This window comes from Lactuca virosa, chromosome 7 (genome assembly GCF_052849685.1).
Source record: "Lactuca virosa cultivar CGN04683 chromosome 7, Lactuca_virosa_CGN04683_v6, whole genome shotgun sequence".
NCBI lineage: Eukaryota > Viridiplantae > Streptophyta > Magnoliopsida > Asterales > Asteraceae > Lactuca > Lactuca virosa.
In genome coordinates this window covers 15052800-15064460 of record NC_136432.1, presented here as the reverse complement: position 1 = coordinate 15064460, position 11661 = coordinate 15052800, and positions in this window count along the sequence as shown.

Sequence of the window (11661 nt, the reverse complement as noted above, 5' to 3'; positions counted from 1 at the left end):
GATGTGGCCGTAAACTCCAGATGATGAAGTTTATGGCTTGCTTGGTGCACAATGGACTCAAACAGATAATTCCTAACACTCATTTTTTTGATGTACTAGGCTTAAAACGCTCTAATTGACTCTAAATAATGCTAGAAGATAGCAAAACAAGTCCAACCTTGATTGATTTGAATAACTATTCAAGATAGAAATTTCGGGTTGTCACATCATCCCCCCGTTAGAGAGAATTTCGTCCCAAAATTAGAGTTTAACAATTAAGCTATTACAAATAACTAAACGAAAAGATGAGGATATTTTAGTTTCATTTGATCCTCGCGCTCCCAAGTGAATTCAGGTCCTCACTTGGTATTCCAACGAACCTTCACTATCGGGATACGGCTTTGCTTCGTTTGCTTGACCTCTCGGTCCATGATCTCTACATGTTCTTCCGTGAAGTTGAGGCTCTCGTTGATCTCGATCTCGTCGAGTGGGATTACAAGAGTCTCGTCGGACAGACACTTTTTCAAGTTCGAGACGTGGAAAGTAGAATGTACGTTACTGAGTTCGCGAGGTAGTTTGAGTTTGTAAGCTACAGGGCCGATTCTAGCGAGAATATCGAAAGGCCCTACGTATTTTGGATTTAGCTTTCCACGCTTTCCGAAGCGTATCAAGCCCTTCCAGGGTGAGACCTTCAATAGAACATGGTCGCCCACCTGGAATTCCAAAGGTTTCCTTCGCTTAAATGCGTAGCTCTGCTGTCGGTCTCTAGAGGCTTTCAATCGCTCACGAATTTGAAAGATCTTCTCTGTTGTTTCCCGAATGATTTCTGGACCTGTGAGAGTGCTGTCAGGAACTCGTCCTTTAGCTAACTGAGTGTCGCCCACCTCAGCCCAGCATAGAGGGGATCTGCACTTACGGCCATAGAGGGCTTCAAATGGAGTAGCCTTTATGCTCGAGTGATAACTATTATTATAGGAGAACTCGACAAGGGGTAATTGAGTATCCCATGTCTTCCCAAAGTCAATCACGCAAGCTCACAACATATCTTCCAAAGTTTGAATAGTCCTCTCACTTTGTCCATCGGTTTGTGGATGGTAGGCTGTACTCATGTCGAGCCTAGTTCCTAGGGAACTTTTTAGCGCCTTCCAGAACCTCGAAGTGAATCTACTATCTTTATCAGAGATAATGAATGTAGGAACACCATGCAGTCGTACTATCTCCCTAATGTAGGTTCTAGTGAGTTTCTCCATCTTGTCAGTTTCTTTGATAGGCAGGAAGTGTGCAGACTTTGTTAACCTGTCTACGATCACCCAAATGGTATCGAGACCGCCACTTGTCTTGGGCAACTTGGTTATGAAGTCCTTCGTGATCCGCTCCCACTTCCATTCAGGTATCTCCGGTTGCTGAAGTAAACCTGATGGTTTATGGTATTCGACCTTAACCTTTGCGCAAGTAAGGCATTTACCCACGAAGGTAGCAATCTCTGCTTTCATGTTAGGCCACATGTATAACTTTTTAAGATCCAGATACATTTTATTTGAACCTGGGTGGACGGAATATCGGGTGTTGTGCGCTTCAGTCATGACCAAGTCTCTGAAACCACCGTGTTGCGGTGTCCAGATCTGATCCATGAGACATAAGGCTCCGCCACCCTTGACTACCAAGTTCTTATCCATCCCTCTCGGGGATTCACCCGTCACATTTTCAGGTTTCAAAGCTTCGAGCTGAGCCTCCTTAATTTGTGTGGACAAGTGTGAATGGATAGTCATAGTCAATGATTTGACCCTACGACCATAGTATTCTTTCCGACTTAGAGCGTCAGGTACTACGTTGGCTTTACCAGGATGATAACGAATTTCGCATTCGTAATCACTGAGTAGCTCGACCCACCATCGTTGTTTCATGTTGAGCTCTTTCTGGTCGAATATGTGTTGTAGGCTTTTGTGGTCTGTAAAGATAGTGCTTTTCGTACCATACAGGTAGTGTCTCCAGATCTTCAGAGAAAACACTACTGCTCCTAACTCAAGATCATGTGTGGTGTAGATAACCTCGTGCGTCTTCAGCTGTCTCAAGGCATAGGCGATGACCTTACCTCGTTGCATCAGAACACAGCCGAGTCCTTGATTGGATTCATCTCAATAGACTACGAAGTCTTCTATCCCTTCAGGGAGGGACAGTATTGGTGCGGTGCATAAGGCTCGCTTTAGCGTTTGGAACGCTTTCTCTTGCTTCTCTTCCCAGTCAAAGGACACGCCCTTCTGGGTCAATGTTGTAAGAGGTTTCGCAATCCGCGAGAAGTTTTGAATGAACCTGCGATAGTAGCCAGCGAGGCCTAGAAATTGACGAATTTTTGTAGGCATATTTGGTGCTGACCAGTTCTCAATGGCTTTGATTTTGGAAGGGTCCATGTGTATTCCCTCTCCGCTAACCACTTGCCCCAAGAATTCAACTCTTCGGATCCAAAATTCGCATTTCGATAACTTCGCATAGAGCTTCTCTGATCGTAGTATTTCTAAGACTTGTCGCAGATGTTGACTATGCTCCTCCTTACTACGAGAGTAGATAAGTATGTCATTGATGAAGACGATGACGATCTGATCCAAGTAACGACGACACACCCTATTCATTAAGTCCATGAATACTGCGGGCGTATTGGTCAATCCGAACGACATCACTACAAACTCGTAGTGTCCATAACGAGTTCAGAAGGCTGTCTTCGGAACATCCTCACCAAGCACTCGTAACTGGTGATACCTGGAGCTCAGGTCTATCTTTGAAAAGACGTTCGCCCCTTGAAGTTGGTCAAACAAATCGTCAATGCGAGGAAGAGGGTAACGATTTTTTACGGTTGGATTGTTAAGTTCTCTGTAGTCGATGCACATACGGAACGATCCATCTTTTTTCTTGGCGAACAAGACCGGTGCTCCCCAGGGTGAGAAGCTTGGCCTAATGAAGCCCTTGCTGAGCAGTTCGTTAAGTTGACTAGATAGTTCCTGTATCTCGGCTGGTGCTAGACGATAGGGCGATTTGGCTACGGGGTAGCCCCTGGAACTAAGTCGATTCTGAACTCGACTTGATGTTGCGGAGGTAATCCTGGGGGTTCTTCTGGAAAGATGTCGGGAAAATCGCGTACTAATGGAATGTTCTTTATGTCCTTCGTCTCTTGGCTCACATCGACAACATGAGCAAGGAATGCGCGACATTCTTTTCGCAAGAATTTCTGGGCTTGAATGCTCGAGATGATACGAAGGTTCGTGTCGGGTTTGTCGCCGTAGATAACTAGAGTTTCGCTAGATGGCAGATTAAGGCGAACAACCTTTTCGTAACACATAATGTCGGCACGATGAGAACTCAACCAATCCATGCCGATTATAACGTCGAAACTTTTAATTGAGATTGGCATGAGGTCAATTGGAAATGAATGGCTATCTAGTGTTAGTGTACATCCTATGTATATGCAGCTAGTACTCTCTGTCTTCCCGTTAGCCATTTCTATAGTGAACGGTTCTTTAAGTGCATGAGACTTATGTTTAAGCAAGTGAGCAAATTTCTGGTTCACGAAACTCCTCTCCGCTCCACTATCAAAAATAATGCATGCATAAGAGTTATCGAGGAGAAACGTACCAGTGACCACTGTAGGGTCAGCAACCGCTTCCTCGTGGCCTATAGCCAAAACCCTTCCCACTCCACCGGCATTCCCTGCCTTCGGGCAGTTCCTTTTGTAGTGGCCCACCTCGCCACAACCGTAGCAAGTCTGGCCCACACCAGTGTCGGGGACTTGGGTGATTGGCCTTTCCGAAGCCTTGCAGAAACGGGCAGTGTGCCCCTTCATGTTGCAGTTAGAGCACTGCATTTCCCGGCAGGGTCCATTGTGGTGGAAGTTGCATTTGTTGCACTTCGGCAAGTTTCCAGCGTACTGCTTTACCGGAGCAGCAGCGGCAGGTGCTATCGCAGCATGAATTGCTACGACCTACTGCTTTTTGGTAGCTTTCTTCTTCTTGTCATCCCAGAACTTCCGCTTGTTATCAGCGGCTTTGGAAGGTTCTGAGATGGCTAGAGTTGTTGTTGTTGACGGGGTACGGATCCCATGGTCAATGAGCCGTTGTGCCAATCGCTTGGCACTATCGAAGGTAGTGGGGTTGGAAGCTAGGACATTCCCCTGAAATGGAGGCACCAGCCCCCAGATATACCTCTCCACCTTCTTTGCTTCAGAAGGGACCATTCCTGGACATAGCGCTACCAGATCGCTGAATCTGGCAGTGTAGGAGACTATTTTGGAGCCTTTCATGGTTAGGCTCCAGAGCTCTTGCTCTAACTTCTGAACTTCGCCCTTCGGTCAGTACTCTTCGATCATGAGCTCCTTCAGAGCTTCCCAGCCGATAGCATTTGCCACTATAAGAGATAGTGACTTGACATGGCTATTCCACCACATCAGTGCTCGGTCCGCGAATGTGAAAGCGGAAAATTTTACCCTGCTCCCTTCCGGATAGGAGCAGATCTCAAAGATCGACTCCGTCTTCTCGAACCATTGCAAGAGTACAAAGACAGGTCTGTAAAAACTCTTATCTAACTCTAGTAAATATCCCTATTTATAGGAACCAGAAAGCGTACAAAAAATACACTAAGACATAGACACTTAAGCTTCGTATAAAAGTGCCTTAGTAAAATACATTACAGAACATACGAAGAGTACAAAACATACTTCGACTAATTACAACATATTTGACCCTTACAATCTCCCCCTTTGTAATCATAGTCGAACATCTTAATTTGTAAGAAGTTGGATGGAATACAGCATCACTCTTCGAATTTCCGTGTACCAGGATATAATCTTCTTTAACTCTTTCTTATCTCCTTCATTTTACTTCTTACAATGATTGATACGAACAATTAAGTTCGTATATTGAGACGTTGAATATCTCTCCACTTCGCATGCCTGGAACAAGAAACGTTTTGCTTTTCCAGCCTTGTCCTTTCTTGCGAAGACTAACCCAAAAGGCTTCAAGCAGATTTCCCCATCAGCATACTTTTTCAATTCAGATTGAGTCTTCGTAGGTGCCATTGGAGCTTTTATTTCCATACCTTTAGCTGTAGCTAACTCCACATCAGTTAAAGCCAAGCACTCATAATAATTTTCAATGAAAATCTTGATGTGAGCAACCCCAAGCTTAAATTCATCAGGTTCAGTGTTTTGAAGATATGAAAAAGATTTGTCTTTCAGAATCAATGCAACTTGTATAAGATCATACACATTCATTAATGGAAAATCTGAAATTGTGAAATCGCAAGTATTTCCATTTGCCCTGACCACAACGTATTTGATATTTTCAACTGTGTTTTCGAACACCACATCCTTTTTCATACTGATAACTTTCTTGATCTTGACCAAAGACCAAACTTCATCAGGGGCTTTTGCAAGAACAGCATGAAATCTAATTTTCATGTGAGTACCATCATCCTTTTCTTTGAAATTTCCTTCTGCTTTGAATTGTGGCATGATGAACATCATCTCATTCACTGGAAAGTCAAGCTGACTTGTATCAGTATTCGTAACCATGTAACTCCGCTTTGGTTTCTTCTCAAATGAATACATATGATTATATGCAACCTTGGCTTCAATTGTTTCGTAATTATAGTGTTTGGACGGATCACCTTTGTCCATACCCTTAGGATCACTAGCACGTTGAGTCATTATGCTTTGAATCAACCTTAGCCTTTCAATTTCAGCTAGTGCTTCAGCCTTCTTTTCTTCTTTCCACTTTTCCACAACTATAGTTTTCCCTTTATCTTTCGAAGCTGAATCATCAATTACTTCTTTTGTTTTCGAACCACTTCCACTAGTATCAGCAGATTTACCAATCACAATTCCTTTCGAAATTGGTCTTGTAATTGGCATAGTTGTTACAACTGTTGATGTAACTGGTCCAGCAGATGCTACGATTGGCTTCGTTGTTGGGATCTTCGAAGAAAACACCTTTCCCACAACCTTTGCATCTTCACCACAAGCCTTCGTATCTTCAATTTTTCTTTCTCCCCCTTGCACCCCTGTGGAAACAGGTGGGGCAGCTGTTGATGGTAGAAGGCTTGATATACGAGAAAGAGGGGCCAGTTGCTTGTGTAGAATAGCTTCAAATTGTGTGAACTTCTGAGATAAGAATTATGGAGTAATCAGAGAAGACGAAACTGGCTTGACAGATAGATCTTTTAACTCCTTCAGTAACGTAATCACTTCCACAAAGTTTTGACTGTCCATTGTAGAAAGTTGAGTAAGTTGAGGACTCAAACTTTCGTACAACTTGACAAATTTCGTGACAGCATCACAAATTATGTCAATCTTCGGATTCAGAGACGCATAATCCTGTTAGACACTAGCAATCTCTTTTTTCATATCTTCACGAAGTTCATGAATATGCAAATTAACATCCTCCCCGACTTTCTTGACTTCCTGAATAAAGAGAACATGTCTCTCCTTTGCAACTGTCTTCAAATCTTTCAAGTCTCCTACAAACTTTGAATTTTGGGAATTTATTCGTAGCTCATTGTTTTGATCAATATTATCAACCTTCTCCAAAATTCTCGACTCCGAGTCTCTAACCATCCCAGAGACTTTACTCACTACCTAGGCTTCGAACATTTTCAGCATCGTATCAACTTCCAAACTCGAAACCGACGAACCACCCCGCAGATCAGCTTGAGATTGAATTATGGAATTCAACATCTTATTCAAAATTTTAAATTGCTTCATCGTCATCAGCATATGATCTGGAAAATCTTCTTCTTCGTCATCAAACTTTAATTCATCAAACATTCCTCCAAAACCCTCGTTGTTAGTGTCGGTTTCCATAAGAATAGTTTCTTGAGCAGGCGAATTAATTTTGGGTGGATCAGTGGATTGAGAAGAAAAAATGGAAGTAAAGGGTTGATTGATAATATTTTCGAATGTAGGTGAATCAGTGGTTGAGGTAATTGGAATGACTGGTGAAGGTAATGAAACAATATTTTCGAAGGCAATAGAAGTAGGATGACCTTGATCGTCTTTCTTCGAATCTCCTTCACCCATAGTGACATTTGCATCCGTATCAGATACGTTTGCAGTGATGCCTGAAGTTCGTACCTCCTAAGGAACTGATTTGGCAACCGAGACTTTGGGTAGTATGACTATTATCTGCGCAGGAGTTGAACTTTCGTTGTTAAGATTTGCTTCTGGTGTTTCAGGAATTCGTTCATCTTCATCTTCTGTGGACTCAGTGGAGATCACAAGCTTTCTTCTCTTCTTCTTCTTCTTCTGTGACAAATGTTTAGCCATATCTTCAGCCCTTCGTTTCTTTGACAATGGAGAAACAGGTGCTGGCATTTCACGAATTAAGACACCTTGATGAGTAACCTGAGGCTTTCGTACCACTTTAGGTGTTGGTAACTTACGTTTATGAGAAGACTTCATTTTGATTCTTCGAAACATATCGGCCTTCAAAGGAATGACCTCTTTCTCTTGAGTATCTTCAACAACAGGCTCAATCAATGTAGTCTCAGCAATAGACACTTCGTGTACCACTGTCTCGTCAACTGTAATTGGCTTCTTCTTTGGAGATTTCGTAGATTTCAATTCCTTGTCTTTCTGTTCAGAAGAACCAAGTTCATTCTTCTTCAAACGCTTGGATTTCTTCTCTTCTTTTTGCAATAATTTCCCAGTTTCAATAGTAGAATCAATGTTTTGCAAATAAGCCACCAAGACTGAATTCGTAGGATCAACTCGTTTGAGCATAGCATCAGGAATACGAGCTACAAAAGGAAAATCCTCAGCATTATCTGTGACATCCTTCAGACAGTGGTATGTAACAAAAAACAGCTTTTTCTTCATCATTGGGTACCAAAATCCCCTCCTTGTTGTAGAAATATTGCATAATCAAGCTCCAGTACCTCTGATGCGGGCCCTAGTGTGGATGATCGAGCCCTTGCGTTCCTAGAGGCCCACGATCGTGTGACTAAAGGGGCTTCACGGAAATAGCCATAACTTTGGCTACGAATCTCCGTTTCGGGCCTACGACCAGTCAAATCGAAGTTTGGAGCAAGGAGCACGTCTAGATAAGTTCCCGAAGGGGACTTACCCATTTTGAGTCCAGAAATCGCTTTCTAAATGGAGTTATGAATAATTTTGTTATTTTTCCTTAATTTTTGGGTTTGTATTTGGCCCATGGACTTTTAGGGTTTCATTTTAAATTCTGCTTCTTATTTAACTGTTTTTGATGTAATTTGGATGGTCGATCATCAATTTTATGAACTTTCGATTTTCTCCCAAATTTTGTGTGTTAACCCAGATTTTGAAGCCAATCCCACGGTATTCATAGAATCAACGTGGTTTTGAAGAGATTGTCCTGGCTATTCTTTTAGAATCAACAGGTTCATTCTTGGTTATCTTTGTGTTGTTTTTTTGCGCTGCATCAGTTGGTATCAAAGCCGAATTCCTGGTTTAAAATGCCTCCGAGGAGAAACAGGACGCCCGCTAATGTTCATGAGCAAGAACTAGAAGAACGTATTATGGCACGAATGGAGGAGAGGATGGATCAAATGGTTGACCAACTGACTGATAGGATGGTCGAACTGATGAATCGAGGAGGGCAAAGGTCTCGAACACATTCTCAAGTGGAAGATGGTGAATTTGGGAACCCGTTCGGCGGCAGTGACGGTTCATATTCTGAAAACGATCTAGAAAGGCGGCCAAGGCGTGATCATAGAGGTGACAATAGGCGTTGGGAGGCCGGAATGAGAATTGATATCCCAGAATTCGATGGGGTCAGTTTGAATCCGGAGGGGTTCATCGACTGGTTGGCTACTGTTGAGGAAGTTTTTGAGTTCAAAGAAGTCCCTGAAAACAAAAGAGTGTCATTGATTGCTACCAGGCTACGTGGTAGGGCATCTGCATGGTGGCAACAACTGAAACTGACACGAGACAGGCTCGGAAAGTCAAAGGTCGTGACTTGGAGGAAGATGAAGAAGTGTTTACGATCCAACTTCCTACCCCATAACTTTCAAAGGTTGATGTACCAACGGTTGCAAAATCTGAAGCAGGATGCCAAATCAGTTGACGATTACACAACTGAGTTCTACCAATTGATTGCCCGAAACGATATCCAGGAGACAGAGGAACAACTCGTTGCTCGATATATTGGGGGTCTACGGGTCCAAATCATGGACTCTGTAAATATGTTTGACCCGGTATCTATTTCTGAAGCGCACCAACGGGCGTTGGCTTTTGAGAAACAAAGTCGTCGGGTGGGCGGTTCGTCTTCAACTGCTAATATTGGAGGAAGTTCCGGGACGGGTGGTATGGTACCCCGTGTTGTGCCTAATCAACAAAGACCGACATCTAAGAGTGTTGGACCAAATCCTAGGACAACTGTTAGTAGCAGCTTGAAGTGTTTTAGTTGTGGGGAGACAGGTCACCGACAATCAGAGTGCAAGAAGGTCGGAAAACGTCATTTGTTTGCTGAGCAAGATGATTGGCAAAATGATGATGCCGGTGAAAATTACGAAGATCCCCCTGTGTATGACGAAGAGCATCAATGCGAAGAGGAAGTTGTAACTGGAGATGTGGGGGTAAATTTGGTGGTAAGGCGGTCTTGTTTTACACCAAAAGTTATTGGTGATGATTGGCTCAAACACAACATCTTTCAGTCGACATGTACTATTTTGGGAAAGGTTTGTACTTTTGTTATTGATTCAGGAAGTTGTGATAACCTTTTATCTGAAGAAGCAGTTCAAAAGTTGGCTTTGAAAACAGAAAATCGCCCTAAGCCTTACAAGCTACAGTGGCTTAAGAAGGGTGGCGAGGTCACTGTATCTAAACGAGCCCTTGTTCAATTTTCTGTTGGTACCACGTATAAAGATGATGTGTGGTGTGATGTGGTTGCTATGGATGCTTGTCATTTGTTGTTGGGCAGACCTTGGGAGTATGATCGTAACATAGATCATAACGGGCGGACTAATACTTACAGTTTCTTGTTTGGTGGTGTGAAGATAACATTGGTTCCCAGTAAGCCAAAGGAGCCAGTTCCGAGACCTTCGGGTACTCTACTGACCCTTAATCAGTTTGAAGACGAGTTGGAGGCGGAAGGTGAAATTTTTGTATTGCTCGGGAAGGAAGTCGCTAAGGAGGTTGAAATTCCTGAGGTTATGGTTCCTCTGCTCAAGGAATTCGCTGATGTTTTCTCTAATGAATTACCTGATGGTTTGCCACCTTTACGTGACATCCAACATCATATTGATTTACAACCAGGAGCTCAGTTGCCTAATAGGCCACATTACAGAATGAGTCCCGGAGAGCATGAGGAGTTGCGACGACAGGTGGAGGACTTGATTTCAAAAGGTCATGTTCGGGAGAGCATGAGCCCGTGTGCTGTTCCTGCTTTGTTGACTCCTAAAAAGGATGGTACTTGGTGTATGTGTGTTGATAGTCGCGCCATCAATAAGATCACGGTGAGGTACAGATTTCCAATTCCTCGACTTGATGACCTACTTGACCAGATTAGCGGTGCCTCTACCTTTACGAAACTGGACTTGAAGAGCGGGTACTATCATATACGACTTAGGCCTGGGGATGAGTGGAAGACTGCCTTCAAGACTCGTGAAGGATTGTATGAGTGGTTGGTGATGCCTTTCGGTTTATCAAACGCTCCTAGTACTTTATGCGTGTGATGAACCAGTTGTTCAGGCCCTTTATATTGGTAAATTTGTAGTCGTTTATTTTGATGACATACTTATTTACAGTGCTACTTTTGGTGAGCATGTCAACCATGTGAGGCAGGTTTTGACCGTACTTCGACGGGATAGTTTGTATGCAACTATGAAGAAATGTGTGTTTATGGTTCCTAAAGTCTTGTTCTTGGGGTACGTTGTTTCTGGGGAAGGAATACAGGTGGACGAGTCTAAAGTAGCAGCTGTCAGACAATGGCCAAGTCCAACTACCATCACTGAAGTTTGAAGCTTTCATGGCCTTGCTTCATTCTATAGGAGGTTTATTCCAAACTTTAGTTCTATTATGGCACCGGTGACTGATTGTATGAAAGGGAAGGCCTTTACTTGGACTGAAGCAGCAGAATCAACTTTCCAATTAGTAAAAGAGAAGCTTACTACATCACCGATCCTTGTATTGCCAGACTTTTCTCAAGTGTTTGAATTACACATGGATGCTTCCAAGGTTGGGATTGGAGCAGTTCTAAGTCAAGGAGGACGACCGGTTGCCTATTTTAGTGAGAAGTTGACGGGGCCAAAGCTGCATTATAGCACTTATGATGTTGAGTTCTATGCAGTGGTCCAAGCTGTAAAGCATTGGCGCCATTATTTATTTCATAAGGAATTTGTTTTGTTCACAGATCATGATTCATTAATACATATTCGCAGTCAAGATAAGGTGTCACACAAACATGGGAGGTGGATGTCGTTCTTGGAAAAATTCACTTTCGTGGTGAAACACAAGTTTGGGATGTCAAATCGGGTGGCTGATGCATTGAGTCGGAGGAGTAATTTGCTAGTTTCCATGAGGGTTGGTGTGTCGGGGATGGATGTCCTCATGGAGCAGCTAACGGTTGATCCTTATTTTTCTGTTGTTCTGCAGGGTATACAATCTGGACAGATATCTGATTTTCTACTGCATGAAGGTTTTCTTTTCAAAGGCAATCAATTGTG